At 38.7% G+C, this 15,820-nt stretch overlaps 1 protein-coding gene and 1 pseudogene across 1 annotated transcript in view; both read right to left on the bottom strand.

The window, feature by feature from the left end:
- The window catches only part of GREB1L (GREB1 like retinoic acid receptor coactivator), a 243,503-nt gene that overhangs the window by 168,244 nt on the left and 59,439 nt on the right, over positions 1–15,820 (bottom strand). The gene's annotated exons all lie outside the window — the stretch shown is intronic.
- LOC109388842 (40S ribosomal protein SA pseudogene) overlaps positions 13,486–15,820 on the bottom strand; it is an 85,365-nt pseudogene continuing 83,030 nt past the window's right edge.

The raw sequence follows: 15,820 nt of genomic DNA, 5'->3' as shown, positions 1-15,820 counted from the left end.
TATATATATAGTCATGGGACGTGGAGTATAGTGTGGGAATGGAGTCAAGGGATTTGTAATAGATATGTATGATATTGGGGGAAATGGGGCAGCGGATTGGGGGAGAGGGGTTGTCACTTCGAGGCATAAAAAGTATAACTATTGCACTGTGTTGTACAGCTGAAACTAATTCTAAAAAATGTGTATTTCATAATAAAAAAATTAAAAAAAAAAGCCAAAAGTAAAGCAAAGCAAAACTCACCAGTGCTCACAAAAACTAAGGGAAAAACAAACATTTCATTCTTTTGCCCTTCAGAGATATCTTTGTAAGAAAAGGATCTGTTGTAATGTGGTCCATTACAAATATTTGACTAATTGTGTTCGTAGAACTGACTTTATTATTATTTTATTAAATTGGGGAATTTGGGGAGGGGACCAGCCAAGTAGTTGTTCTTCAGTCTTGGGTGTGGAGGGTGCCAGTCGCCATCTGGCTGCCCGTCGGCAGCTCATGGCCTCTAAGCTCAAGGTGCTGTGATCAATCATAGTTGTGGGTGGGCATAGCCACCATTCCATGTGGGAGTCGAACCAGCAGCCTTGTTGTTAAGAACACGTGCTCTATCCACTGAGCTATCCAGGTGGCAGCTCAGCTCAAGGTGCCGAGTTCAGTCTTAGTTACAGGCGGGCGTAGCCACCATCAAACAGGCAGTCTTGTTGTTACACCAGCTGAGCCATCCTGCCACCTGTTGGCAGCTCAGTGGCAGCTCGGCTCAGGCACAACATCACTGGCCCATGTGGGAATCGAACCAACGGCCCTGTTGCTCAGAGCTCGTGCTCTTAAGCTAACTCTTAACCAACTGAGCCACTCGTCCAGCCCTTGTAGAACTGACTTTAGATTAAGATATGCATTAACTATATCCTAGCTTCCCCCACTTTCAAGGGTGAATATGATTCATTCTCTCTTTGTCTCAGTCTCAGTTATTTCATCTGTAAGTAGAGAAAATCATGGCTACACCTTACAGGGTGTTTCTAAGGATTAAATGTAAATCCTGACATTTGGCAAACACTCAGCTCATAACAGCTGATTATTGTTCATTCTCTTGCCCCTTTCCCCCTCATTCACACAACTCTCTAAGTGGGCACAGCCAGCTCTATTTCTGGGAGTTTATCTTTTTTAAAAATTTTTTTATTTTAAAGATTTCATTGGGGAGTTGGGGGAGGGGAATAGCATTGGGGAATCGGGGAAGGGGAACAGACAAGTTGCTGCCCTTTTGGTCTTCAGTTTCGCCCATGTTGGTATTATCATTGCGCTCTTCCCGGGTGAGACAGATCAGTCACTGGCCACTGGACAGCCACTCATGGCAGCTCTTGGCAGCTCACACTGGCTGCCAGCCACTCACGCTGGCTGTCAGCCACTCATGGTAGCTTACAGCAGCCCACTGCAGCCCCACTGCAGCCTACGCCGTTGCCGGCGACTCATGGCAGCCCAGCCCCAGGTCGAGCTGTTGTTCACCATCTTAGCTGTAGAGGGCACAGTGTCACTGGCCCACATGTGGGATTCGAACCGGGGCCCTGCTGCTCAGAGCTGGCATCCCAAGCCAACTCTTAACCAACACACCACTCGGCCGGCCCTCTGGGACACACACACATACACACACACACGCACATACATGCAATATGGGAGCTTATGGCACTGAGAAAGGAGCAGGCCCAACAGACTGATCTAAACGTACACTTCTGAGCAATTGAAAAAAAAAGAAAAAAGAAAAGAATGAGGAAATTAGGCAGAATAAGCAAACAAGAACAGAGCAGGCCAGAGTGACACAGGGCTGAAAACTGACAATTTCTCAGAACTCTCCTTGAACGACTGCAGGTTTGTGCCTCATTCTGCCTCCTCCAGCTCAGCTTCACCACCTAGTTTCCTGGCTGTTTTAACACAATTTTCAGGTTGGGGTCTAACTGGAATACACAAAGCACATTCTGTACCTGTTTTTATTTCCACTCAATTCAACACATATTTATTTTATTCCTGTAGGTGCTAAGCATTAAGAGATGCTGAAGATGAATTTGTGAATAAGACCGTACCATCCAGAAATTCACAGCTCAGAGGGACTGAGGTGAAATCTACACACCATCTAATAGAGAACATACCTGGTAGAGAACACAGAAGCCTGGGAGGGAGGGAGGGGACTGAACTTAGTTAGGACTTCAAAGATGAGAGGGATTTGCATGACAGAGAAAGGATGGGTTGAAGACTCTCCACATAAAGGAACTGTGGGGCAAAAGAAGTAGATGTCACTACATGTGTGTGTCTGAGTCCTAGAGTGCATGAAGGCAGAATGGTAGGAATTAGGCTACAGAATAAAGCTAGATTAAGAAACACAATTAGGCTTTAAAAAATTTTTTTTAACAAATGAAGAGGAGTCCTAAAATACTGTAGGCAAAAGAGTGGCATGACCCAACTTGTTTTTAACAAAGATAGGACCAAATGGAAGATACTGGAATGGGAGCAGGAAGAGGAACAATAAAAAATTAGAGAGTTTGGGAAGGAGATAATTAAAATAGTTTGGCAAAAGACAACGATAGACTAACGAAAGTAGAGATGAGATGTCATTTGTTCAAGACTTAAGTAGGATGCTGAATTGATGGAATTTAGTGGCCCACTGGACATATGATGTAATGAGGGGAGGAGAACCGAGAGGAACTGGGAAGTTTGTAGTTTGAGCACTTGAGTAAATGTCATGCTATTTATTTGGATGTGGTAGTGAAGGAATACTGCCCTGTTCGTGTGTGTGTAATTTTGTAAAATCACATGCCTGAAGGCCTTTTCTTCATCCTATGTTACTAACACCTGGACCCTGCAGAAGGGAATTTAAGAATAGATTGAACCTTAGAAAAATAACATTTTCAATTTGTTTTTAATAAGGTATTCTTTCACTTCTACATCATTTCCAAAGGAATCTTATAACACCCACTATAAATATTCATTTTTAGCAGTTGCCTCAGAAATTCAAAGTTTCATGGTTTATTTCCTAAACCGAATGGCACAAAGGATTTTGTGGGTAGACCAGTCTGTAAGTATGAGACAGCTAGGTGAAATAAGAAACAAAGAGCAGACATCTGCCAAAAGGCTAATGTGCCAAATGGGAAATGTGAGCACGTTTAGACAAAGAGGAAGAAGGAACAACAGGCTGGTTAATACCTCTACTTTACCGCTAGGGAAATTTCTAAATGGGAAAAACTTCTTTAATGATCATTTTCGTATATTAGAGGTTCAGGTCAAAGAGAACACAAAACCTTTTTAGAAGGTAGCAGAAATCTTGTTCTCATATTATTGCTTTAGAAGTATCTACTATATCAGATTAAAGGATGATTTGTATTAACAATTCAAGTGTCACAAATATAAATAAAATTAATATGACATTTTAATGAAAGCATGGTATAGTCTCTAAACTACATGATTAAGTAGCATATCAACTTTTCTAAAAAGAGCAGTCAGCTTGAGCAGTCAGCTATCTTGGACCACAAGGTGTATTTAGGAATGGAAGCCATGCACAGTGGAACAAAAGACAGAAAGAGCTTGGGACACTTTCAAGCCTAGATTGTCAGATTGTCTCCCCTGGGGTTTTCTAAAAGTGAGAGGAAAATAAGTTCTATTTTATTTAAGCCACTATTTCTTACCTCTTTTTTAGTCACTGCCAAATCTAATTCTAACAAAAAACAACTCCTTTTAACATTTTTCCTATTGATTTAGTTTTTTTTTTTGTTTAGCTTTTGGGTATGTGTGTGTAATTTCTCTCACAAAAAGTAGGTATTACATTGTATACATTGCTCTTTTTTTATTTATCAATTTATGATAGACATTTTATTATGCTATAAAAATTCTGTGACACAATATTTGAAGACTATTATAGAATTCTACCATACAAATGTATCATCATTTATCATTAATTCCCTGTTTGGTGACTTTTATTAAGTAGATTTACTTACCAATGGACTCTCCAAATATTTACAATTTACTAGCTTATATGAGGACCAAAAATTATATAGCTATACTTCATAACATGCCAGCAGATAAATATTCTCTGCCTGATGGTGTTTAGCAGTGTGGTCATTATGTCACTCAATTCAATTTCTAAGTTGCATTTGAACATAGAAGAGAGATACAAGGAGGAACCTAGCAGATATTTGGTTATTTGTCCACCGAAGATGAACAGTAGATAATACTACCATTTGTGTAAACTTACTATAACTCACATTTTTTCCACAGTGAACCCATTCTTTATATGTCACTTGTTTCTGATGTCACCAGTGTACAATACAGAATAAGTGTTTAAGAGGTACAGTTCTAGAGTTGGATAACCAAAGTTCAAATTCTAGCTATTGTACTCACTGTTTATATAAACTTGGAAAATTCTTTAACCTCTAGAACTCCACTTTCATCTTATACAAGAAAATATTAACATTTGTCTTGCAAGGTTATTGTGTACTAACATTTTAATGAAAAGCTTCAGACTAGGAGGTTCACCCCCCAAAAAAAACACTATCTTTCAAGCTCTGTGGCAACTTTCCTAGCCTAATTGAGCAGAAGTAGATAAGGTTTAGGTAGAATTTCTCTACTAAAGAGATTTGGTGATATCAGGTAGCTCAATAACTATAAAATTATGTCTAAACTTGACATAGAGATCAATAAAACAAACTCTTACCACTAATTTTATTTAAAATTATTCAAATTCCAGTGAGTGTCCTACAAGTAATGAAAAGTTAGTCCTGTGTATTGCTATCAGCATCTACAACTATACCATGATGTCGTGGGAAGTGCTGTTGAAAACTGTAACCCTAGGACCCAGGAGGAGTCCTCATATGCAGCAATTAGCTTATGCCACATATGGTTTATTTCTAGAGCAGAAAAGTGGAGTAATTCTCCTTGGACACAATTTCAATAATAATGGTTAAAACAAAAATTGGTTTCTGGATGATTTTTAGACAGACAAAAATTGCCAGGTACCTAGAATTTCCAGTTACCACTTATTTTATATGAATAATGCCTTTCATATTTAATGAAGATTTAACTTCCACTGATGAGGAATATGACACAGTAGAAACAGGGATACATTTGCACTCAACCTCCCATAAACTAAACTCTCAAATGCAGCTTTTACTCTTATCTAGAATGATAGGATAATACAGTGCTTCTTCAGTTAGGTTCAGTAAACATGAAATAAACATCTATATTCTGAGTGTATAGTCATTTCATTAAGTAAAATAGTATTTGTAAGAAGCATAAGTATGTACATGCCAAAATTTCCAACAATTCAAATACTGTAACTTCTATCTCTAGGGGTCGTTGACCCAGAATTCTTGACTACTGGAAACAAAGTCCTTTGTCTAAAAGTAAGTAAATAAGTGTACAAAGAGACACAACAGAAAGCACAAAGTTCACATTCCAAAAGTATTTGCACTTCACTCAAGAAGAGCCACTCAGGCACTCACCCAAACTTGTTTCTTCTCATTTTAGACTCAGTTTGAAGAAAGCTACTTATGGTTTCTAGCTTTTGACAGATTAAAAGGAGTGAGAGGGCCGGCCGAGTGTCGCGTTGATTAGGAGTTGGCTTGGGACACCAGCTCTGAGCAGCTGGGCCCCAGTTTGGATACCACATGAGGGCCAGTGATGCTGCGCCTTCTACAGCTAAGATAGTGAACAACAGCTCAACCTGGAGCTGGGCTGCTGTGAGCCGGTGTAGGCTGCAGTGGGGCTGGTTGGCAGTGGGCGTGAGCTTTAGTGAGCTGCCGTGAGCCACCGTGAGCGGCTGTCCAATGGCCGGCGACCAATCTGCCTCAGCCAGGAAGAGCGCAATGATATTACCAACATGGGCCAGTGAAGTGACGTCCTCAACAACTAGACTGAAGAACAAAAGGACAGCAACTTGTCTGTTCCCCTCCCCCAACTCCTCAATAAAACCTTTAAAAAAAAAAAGGAGTGAGATGCCAGGGACAAGGGCAATGACAGTTTTGGGGTTTTTGTTTGTTTGTTTTTTAAGTGAAGCTTTAAATCTGACACTGACAGTGAAGACAGCAAAATAATTTTTAAAAGGAGACAGGAGAACTTTTAAAATATACAACAATCTGGAGCCATTTTACTTTAGGAGTACATGATTCTGGTCTATAGCTTGGCTCCAAACTAAGATGTAGAAAATAGCCAAAATAATCAGGATAAAGTTACAAGTATTAAGCAATTAATAATTTATAATAACTTTTTGAAAGATTTATATAAAATAGTTACTTTTTAAAAATCAAAACATCTCAAAGAATAAATTCTAAAGGTCCTTTACAACTAAAAAATTCTATACCTTAATGATTCTCTGGAAAAATCAGGAACTCTTTGTTTCCCAGTGATTTGGGTTATGCATATTTCTCTTAAACTTTTTAAAAATTAATACTTTAGTAGGCAGTGTACACCCATAGCAAACACACACACACACACACACACAAAATAAATGTATGCACATTTTAAGAAAGGAAAAAAGTGTATTAAAATTGTAATATTCAATATATACCGATAACAAAAGATGAATACAAGTCATGTTTGACTTCTGCAATTACAAGAAGTGCTCAAAGTGGTTCCCATCAGCATAATTTTAACACAATTTTTTCCTTTCTTAAAATGAGTATACATTTTTTTGGCACCCCTTGTATATATATATATATATATATATATATATATATATATATATATATATATATATAAAATGAAAAGCAACTTTTCTTCTATTCAATACTCCTCCCTAGGGACAACCACTGTTACCAGTTTCTTGTTTATTCTTCTGAGGAAAGATGGAATATAATTGTAATATAAATACATACATGTATATATGCAGTTATATATTGACACAAATAGCATACAACAAAAATTTTTCTGTATCTTACGTTTTTCACTTCACAATAAATCTTGGCTATCTTTACATAATCAGAATATAAAGAGCTTCCACATTCTTTTTTATGGCTGTATAGTATTCCATAATTGATTTAACCAGTTCACTAGTAGACTATCCAATCTTTGGCTATTACCAAGAATGCTGCAATTACTAATTGTATAACCATTAATGATACAACCATTTCAAATATGTACCTCACTAGGATAAACTCCTATAAGTGCAATTGCTGGGTATGTACATGCATTTAAATTTTTGATAGATATTGTCAAGTTGCTCTTCATAGAAATTATGGGGTTGTCAGAAAAGTCATGACATATTTTTTCTGTTTTTTGTTGCAAAAATGTGTCATGACTTTTCTGACAACCCAATAAATTTTCATCAACAAAGTATGAGAGAGACTGTTTTACTGTATCTTTTCCCACAGAATCATGTTTTAGATCTTTGATTATTTAATTAGAAACCGAATTGTAAAAACAGTATTATTTCATTGGCAATGGAAATGAAAAGACAAATTGGAAAAACAGTAGCTCTGTGCAGTTTTAATTTGTATTTCTCTTATTATAGGTGAAGTAAAGCATCCTCTCAAGTTTAAGAACCATTTCAGTCCCTTTGTATGAAATGTCTGTTCATGTTCTTTTCCCATTTTCCTACTTTTTGCTAGTGTAGAAGCACCCTTTACAAATTAAGAGAACTAGCCATTTTGTTGTTGATATGAGTTACAAATATTTTTCCAGTTTATCATTTGTCTTCTGACTTTCAACTGTATTATACAATTTTTATTTCTACATAGTGGAATTTATAAATCTTCCCTTTTTTCAAACTTAAAAAGTCTTTCCTAATTTAGATTAAGAAACAAATCCTATGTTTACTACTATAATTTTTATACTTAGATATTTAATTCATTTGTAATTGATTTTGGCATAAGATATGGAACAATGATAAATTGATTTTTTTCCAATTGCATCCAATTAACTTGAGCTCATTTACTGAATACTGCATCTTTCTCCCTGAGTTGAAAGGTCTTTATTATTGCCTAAATTCCAGTATGTATTTGGGTGTCTTATAATGACTTCAATGTTATATTTGTTATAGTTTCATAGATTTTTTTTTAAGATTTTATTGGGGAATTGGGGGAGGGGAACAGCATTCTGGAATCAGGAAGGGGAACAGACAAGTTGCTGTCCTTTCGTTCTTTAGTCTAGTTGTGGAGGACACCGCTTCACTGGCCCATGTTGGTATTATGATCACTGGGCTCTCCCTGGCTGAGGCAGTCGGTCGCCGGCTGTTGGATGGCCACTCATGGCGGCTCATGGCAGCTCTCGCAGGCTGCCGGCTGCTCACACTGGCTGCCGGCCACTCACGGTAGCTCACAGCAGTCCACTGCAGCAGGGACTATGCCATCATTGGCCACTCACAGCAGCCCAGCTCCAGGTCGAGCTGTTGTTCACAATCTTAGCTATAGAGGGTGCAGCATCACTGGCCCATGTGGGATCCGAACCGGCGGCCCTGCTGCTCAGAGCTCATGCTCCCAAGCCAACTCTTAACCAACTGAGCCACTCGACCAGCCCCACAGATGTTTTACATCTGACAGAAATTTTCCTTCACACTACTACTGTTCTTATTTAGAATTTTAAGAAATTTCTTGTTTAATTTTACATATGAACTTTAGAATCAGCTTTTCCGGTCCAAAAAAATCACTTTCTTATTTTTATTGAGCTCTCATTAAATTTATATACTAATTTAGGGAAATTTATAAATTTTACAATTTTGGAGCTTCTTATTCAAGAACACGATTAACTTTCCTTTATGGTCCTAAGTAGCATTTTAAAGTTGTCACCTACATCAGGCCTTCTCAACCTCAGCACTATTGAACTTGGACAATCAAAAATGTCTCTAGATATGGTCAGATGTCCCCAGTAGAGCAAAATCAACCCCAGTTGAGAACCACTAATCTAGATCAAACATAGTTCTCTTTAGATCTTCACTCTAATGCTATCCCAAAACTGAGCTACTTTGGCCACCACTAAACATAGTTCTCTTTAATACCAGGTTTTTCCTCCCATTTTCTTGTTAATCTAAATAGTATCTTTTCTTCTAATATGTCATCTGGTTAGTTGTGTTTGTATATATAAACACTACTTATTTTCACATTTAAATTATATATCCAGCCACCTTATCAATTCTCTTATTGTTTTTTTGTTGTTGTTTTGTAAAGATTTTATTGGGGAATTGGGGGAGGGGAACAGCGTTGGGGAATTGGGGAAAGGGAACAGACAAGTCCCCCTGTTCCCCAGTCCAGCCATGGAGAACATCGCCTCACTGGCCCATGATGGTACCATCATTGCGCTTTTCCCGGGTGAGGCAGATTGGTTGCCGGCCACTGGACAGCCACCCACGGTGGCTCACGAAAGCGCATGCCAGCTGCTGGCCAGCCCCACCGCAGCCCACGCCGTCATCAGCAACCCATGGCAGCCCAGCTCCAGGTCAAGCCGCAGTTCACCATCCCAGCTGCAGAGGGCATAGTGCCACTGGCCCCCAAGTGGGATCCAAACTGGGGCCCCTCTGCCCAGAGCAGGTGTCCCAAGCCAGCTCCCAACCAACGCGCCACTCGGCCAGCCCTCTCTTATTGTTTATAACAGCTTTTCAATTGCTTCTCATGAGCTTATGAGGTAGATAATCACATCATCTGGAAAATGATTCACCTCTTTTTCTATATTTTAAGTTTTTTCTCTCTCTTTTGTAACTGCATTGTTTAGTAGCTCACAATAACACTAAATCAAATTGGTAATAGTGAACATCTTTACTCAGAATGCTTCTAATATTTCCATTAAGCATGATGCTAGTTTGGGATGCGAAACATAGTGTATCATGCAAAGGAAGCATCCATCTCTTGCTATTTTTTAGGAGTTTTTAACCAAGGGCAATTGTTGAAATTACAAAGGGCCTTTCAACATCTATGGAGAAAATCACATGCTTTTTCATTAATGCAGGAAATTATTCTTAGAACAAGCCCCACTTAGTAAGGGTATATCATTCTTTTAGAATGTTTTTGAATTATCTGTAGTTGTTTATTTTGTACTATCTTTGTTGAGTTTTAATACCACTCTTATTATAGCATCATAAAAAGAATTCTAAAGCTTTCCTTCTTTCAAAGAGTTTAAATAGAGCTGAAATTGTTTATTTCTTAGATGTTAAGTAGAATTGTCCCATGAAAATATCTGGGATTGGTGCTCTTTTTGACCATAGCTCTTGAACAATTTTCTCTATTTTATTTATTGTGATTGGTGAATTTACATTCCATGTGTCTTCTAATGTCAGTTTTGATAATTACATTTGCCCATAGAGTCATCTATTCCATTCATATTCTAAAATTTATTTCTATAGTTGATCAATATTGTCTCTTAGAATCCTTTTAACCAGCTCTTTTGTGTGTGTGTGACTCTTTCCTCATTAGCATATCTTATTGTGTGATTTATGCTTTCTTCTACTTTTTGTATTCTATTATCTAGTTTTATCATTTCTCACCCAAAGATCAAGTTCTTGCATTACTCTACTAGTGTTGCCAATTTTTTCTAACCTATTTATTTGTTTCTACCTTTATTATGCTTTGTTATGCTTTCCTTGAATTTATTTTGTTGTCATTGTAACTCCAGCTGGTTGTTCAATTCACTTATTTTTATTCTATTTTGTTTACTAATATGTGTATTTAAGAAAATAAGTGTTTCTTGGAATGTTGCTTTAAACTGTACCTAGGGCTGTACATTATAGTAGTTAAGAACCCAAGTACTGAAGCTGGACTACTTGAATGCAAATCCTATTTACTTCATTTACTAGTTGTGAGATTAGGAAGCAAGTCACTATTCCTTGCTGTGACTCTATTTTCTCATCTATAAAATGTGGATAATAACAGTGCCTTTACTGAATGGTTATGAGGATTAAATGGGTCAAAACTTAGAGCAATGACTGACACATAGTAGGAACTTAAATAGTTCTTGAATGAGTTAATTACATGATATGTTTAATCTCCACTTTAAATTATATTTCACATTATACTTTGTTTTTATTACTTCTTTCTTTTAAAAATGTTTTACAATGTTAGCTGTATTTGCTTTCTGTACACGTGTATGTTCCTTCCGATAATTTTGAGCATTCTTTTTTGTTTGTGTGTTTGGTAATTTATAACTTTATAGATTACATTTAATCTTTTATATCTTTATACATTATCTACTGACTCAATACTGTGAGTAACAACAAGTTTCTATTTCTTTCTTTCTTCCCACTCTTTACTCTTCCATCTGATTTTATTTCATTGTAATATTTTCTGAGTTTTTACCTTCATAGTTTTAATTATACTTATCCATCTATTCTTTATTTATCAGATTTAATGATATCTTTTGGCCATTGACTATAAAAATAAAGAAATCATGTTCTTCAATCATCTACAATATTCCTTCACAATTTCCCTCCATTTTTTTACATCACTGTTAGGTTTTAAACATTTATTTCTGTTCCCAAATATTTTAGTCTTATTTTCATAGTTAAATGCTCCTCCAGTTGATCCTGTGATAGTTTATTAAACATTCACAAAAGACTTTTAGGAGCTCTATTCCTGAGTTTTTACATATTTAAAAATGTTTGTCTATTACCTTTAAGTTAAACAACAGTTTGCCTGAGTATGAAATTTGGGGGTAGGAAAGGCATAATTTCTCCTTGCACATCTATATAGACCGTCTATCTATTGGAATTGACTATTACTCCATAGAAGTCTCAGGTTGGCCTGATTTTCCCTTTACAGATGACTTGATCCTTTTGCCTTTATCTCTGAAATCAATTCAATTTAGTAGGATATGTCTTATGTTGATTATTGTGTTTTAATTTCTTAAATGCTGGGATAATAATTTTTTAAATGCTGGGATATAGTGTTTTCAATTTGTTGATCAAAGATTTCTTTAATTTATGATAAAGTTTCTTATATTATATTTTATATTATTTTTTGTCCTTTTAAAAAATCTTCTTTAGGGGCAGTAGTTATCAGATATCATTTGCCTGTCATCCATATGTATCATTTTCCCTGTAAGTCTTTTAAACTCTTCATTGTTATTTCATTTTGCTTTTTCTTTCCAATCTTCCGTCCCTTACTATGCTTTCAGAATGTTTCTGGTTTTGTATGCTGCTTCCAGGAAGGCCGTTGTTGCTAAAATAGTTTTGTTTTTCTCCTCTGCTTATTTTCTGAGTTTTGCCACATTTGTCCTTCTGCTGATTTACCATGTATTCCCTGAGCTCTTGCGTTTTTGCTTTAAGCACTTGTTTTTTTAAGCAGTGATTACAATATTAAATATACATATTTTTAAATATATGTTTAAATACATAGGTTATTTGGTGACAATCTTTTTTTAAAGATTTTATTGGGAAATTGGAGGAGGGGAACAGCATTGGGGAATTGGGGAAGGGGAACAGACAAGTTGCTGTCCTTTTGTTCTTCAGTCTAGTTGTGGAGGACGTCGTTTCACTGGCCCATGTTGGTATTATCATTGCGCTCTTCCCGGGTGAAGCAGTCACTCGCTGGCTATTGGACGGCTGCTCATGGCGGCTCACGGCAGCTCATGAAAACTCATGCCCAATGCCGGCCAGCCCCACTGCAGCCTATGAGGTCGCCGGTGACTGACAGCAGCCTAGCTCCAGGTTGAGCTGTTGTTCACCATCTTAACTGTAGAGGGCGCAGCATCACTGGCCCTCATTGTGGGATCTGAACCAGGGCCCTGCTGCTCAGAGCTAGCGTCCCAAGCCAACTCTTAACCAACACGCCACTCGGCTGGCCCTTGGTGACAATTTTCTATACATTCATCTGGGGCAACATTTTTTCCTTGTCAGTGTTATTCATCTATAATTTTTCTCCCTTTTTCTAGTTGTAACTTTGTACATATTCTGTATAGTTTTTTTTATTATCATTCATTCTTGAATGAGGTGAGTTCTTCTAGGACCAGAAGTTTACAGCAGATTCATGTGGTTTTGGAAAGGACTAGGACCACATATACAGAAGGTGCCAAAAAATAAAAAATGCATACACATTTTAAGAAAGGAAAAAAGTGTATTAAAATTGTAATACTCAATATATACCAATAACAAATGATGAATACAAGTCACATTTGACTTCTGCAATTACAAGAGGTGCTCAAAGTGGCTACCATCAGTGTTCAGACACTTCTGATTATAGCAAACTACTGCTTAAGCAACGTTGACCAAAAGTGTCCACTTGTATACATTTTTTGGCATACACACACATACACACATACTGGGGGTGCCAAAAATATATATACACATTTTAAGAAAGGAAGAAACTGTATTAAAATTGTAATACAATGAATGATGCTAGCATTCATTTGATTAACGCCATCTTTTGAGCAAACATCATACTACACATTGCTACAACAATTCAACTTTGAAAAGTAATACATAGATAACATCTCTTAAAATGTGTACATTTTTCTATGGCACCCTTGGTATATTAGCTTTTAGAAACTGTTTATTTTCCATCAACTTTATTTCATTTTTCTTTAGAGTTCGTGGAAGAACATCTTAGGACCACTCAGTGGTCATTCCTACCCATTCAGTGGCCTGAGCAGTGGGGGCTGCTGACCAGTCCTCAGTGGCAGGCTGAGTGCTCCAGTCATCCATAGGAAACTGCTGAGTAGGCACAGACAGCATCTGCAAGCCTTCAGAGCAGTCTGCGACCTCAGGCTGAGCAGCAGTGAACTCGGGAGCTGGAGCCGTCCATTCGCCCTGAAATTCCTCCTTGGTCACAGCCTTCCCAGCAGCGGCCTGCTCTTCCTTTTCAATCTCTTCAGGGTCTCTGTAGAAGTAGAGGTCAGGCATTACCTCCCACGGGTGCTCGCGGGAGATGGTGCCACGCATGCGCAGAACTTCCCAGGCCGGCATCCACCACATCAGGCCCACAGAGTGAGCTCCTTTGTTGTTGCAAGGGATGGCAATGTCCACATAGTGCAGAGGAGAGTCTGTGTTACACAGAGCAATGGTGGGCAGGCTAACATATGACGCCACTGTGAGAGGCTGGTAGTCAGCCCGGAATCGGTAACCACCAGAAGTCTCGGCTCCCGGAAGGCTGCCTGGATCTGGTTAGTGAAGGTCCCAGGAGTGAAGCGGCCAGCAATGGGAGTGGCTCCAGTGGCAGCAGCAAACTCGAACAGCTCACTGGCCAGTATCCCTGGACCATATGACACTGACATCAGCCAGGTTTTCAATGGCAACAATGGCACAGGCTGCCAGCAGAAGCTTCTCCCAGGTTCTCTTCAGATTTATGATGTTGGTGCCATCACTTTTCTGTTTGTAGATGTACTGTTCCATTTGGAAACCAAGGTTGGTGCCACCTAAGTGGATTCCTGCTGCAAGGAACTTGAGGACATCCTCCTCTTTCATTTGCAGGACATCAAGGGCTCTGGACATTGTGAAAGTTTCCCTTTAAATTACATAGGAACAGAGAACAACATCAGAAAGGCTAGGACCACATTTTGAACAAGCAGGAATTTACTTTTTTATTGGGAAATTGGGGGTGGGGGTGGGGGGAACAGTGTTGGGGAATTGGGGAAGGGGACCAGCCAAGTTGTTGTTCTTCAATCTTCGTTGTGGAGGGTTCCAGTCACCATGTGGCTGCCCATCGGCAGCTCGTGGCCTCTAAGCTCAAGGTGCTGTGTTCAATCTTAGTTGTGGGTGGGCATAGCCACCATCCCATGCGGGAGCCAAACCAGCAGCCTGGTTGTTAAGAGCGTGCGCTGTATCCACTGAGCCATCCAGATGGCAGCTCAGCTCAAGGTACCAAGTTCAGTCTTAGTTGCGTACGGGCGTAGCCCACCATGGAACAGGCAGTCTTGTTGTTAGGAGCATGTGCTCTCACCAGCTGAGCCATCCTGCCACCTGTTGGCAGCTCAGCAGCAGCTCAGCTTGAGGGCAGAGTCACTGGCCCATGTGGGAATCGAACCAGCGGCCCTGTTGCTCAGAGCTCATGCTCTTAAGCTAACTCTTAACCAACTGAACCACTCGGCCAGCCAGGAACTTACTCTTTGACACATGGTTTTATGTGTGAGTTATTTGAGGTTTAATTGTCCTCAATCAGAAGATAACAGTAGTTAAAGTCCTGTTCAAAATATTGAGTCTCTTTACTCTGTCTCGCTCACAGACTGTTTTGTACAAATGTTACTTTGGAATTCCCTATTCAGCTTCTACTTTACACCAAACCAGCTACAGGGAAGCTCTTGCATCAGCTTGGACACCCACTGTCATTGTTCCAAACAAGGAATTACTGGTTTTGCCCCTAAGGGTGTCTCACTACCTAACTGCTCTGCCGCTTTGCTTCAGATCTGCAGCCACAGTCGTCCTCTCTAAGCATCTACCCACACCCTAGTTTTACCTTTGCTGTATTTGGCAGTGCCTTCTCATGCATTATAGTTTGGGGTTTCAGGTGTCTTCTAGGTTTCTCAAAGTTGGGGTTTTTAAAATCCATTGCTTGTTTTCCTAGTTGCCATTGTGGGCTTCCTAAGAGAAGAGGGAAAAAATACTAGCTTTTCTATGCAACTAAAACTGGAAATCCTATCCAATAAATTACCCTAACTCTAAAGCTATCTAATAATTCAACTTTTATCTATTGATTCTGAAGATACAAGATAAGATTATAGGGCCTTAAGACATAATTTCCTAACATCATTTATCAACACACTTAAATGTAAATGGGACAGTTGATAACAGCAGAATCCTGCTTAATTTGGCATGACTGGAATCCATGACTGGTTGGTTAACTGAAGAAGCAGTTAAAGTGGGTGTGGAGGCTTGGCTTTGCCAACTTGGTTAACCGAGGAAACATGCCTCCCAGAACCCCCTTCCATTGTGTGGCTCTGGAT

This window comes from Hipposideros armiger, unplaced genomic scaffold, assembly GCF_001890085.2.
Source record: "Hipposideros armiger isolate ML-2016 unplaced genomic scaffold, ASM189008v1 scaffold_209, whole genome shotgun sequence".
Classification (NCBI taxonomy): Eukaryota; Metazoa; Chordata; class Mammalia; order Chiroptera; family Hipposideridae; genus Hipposideros; species Hipposideros armiger.
Note: the sequence above shows the minus strand (reverse complement) of the source record. Positions and strands in the feature narration are given on the sequence as shown.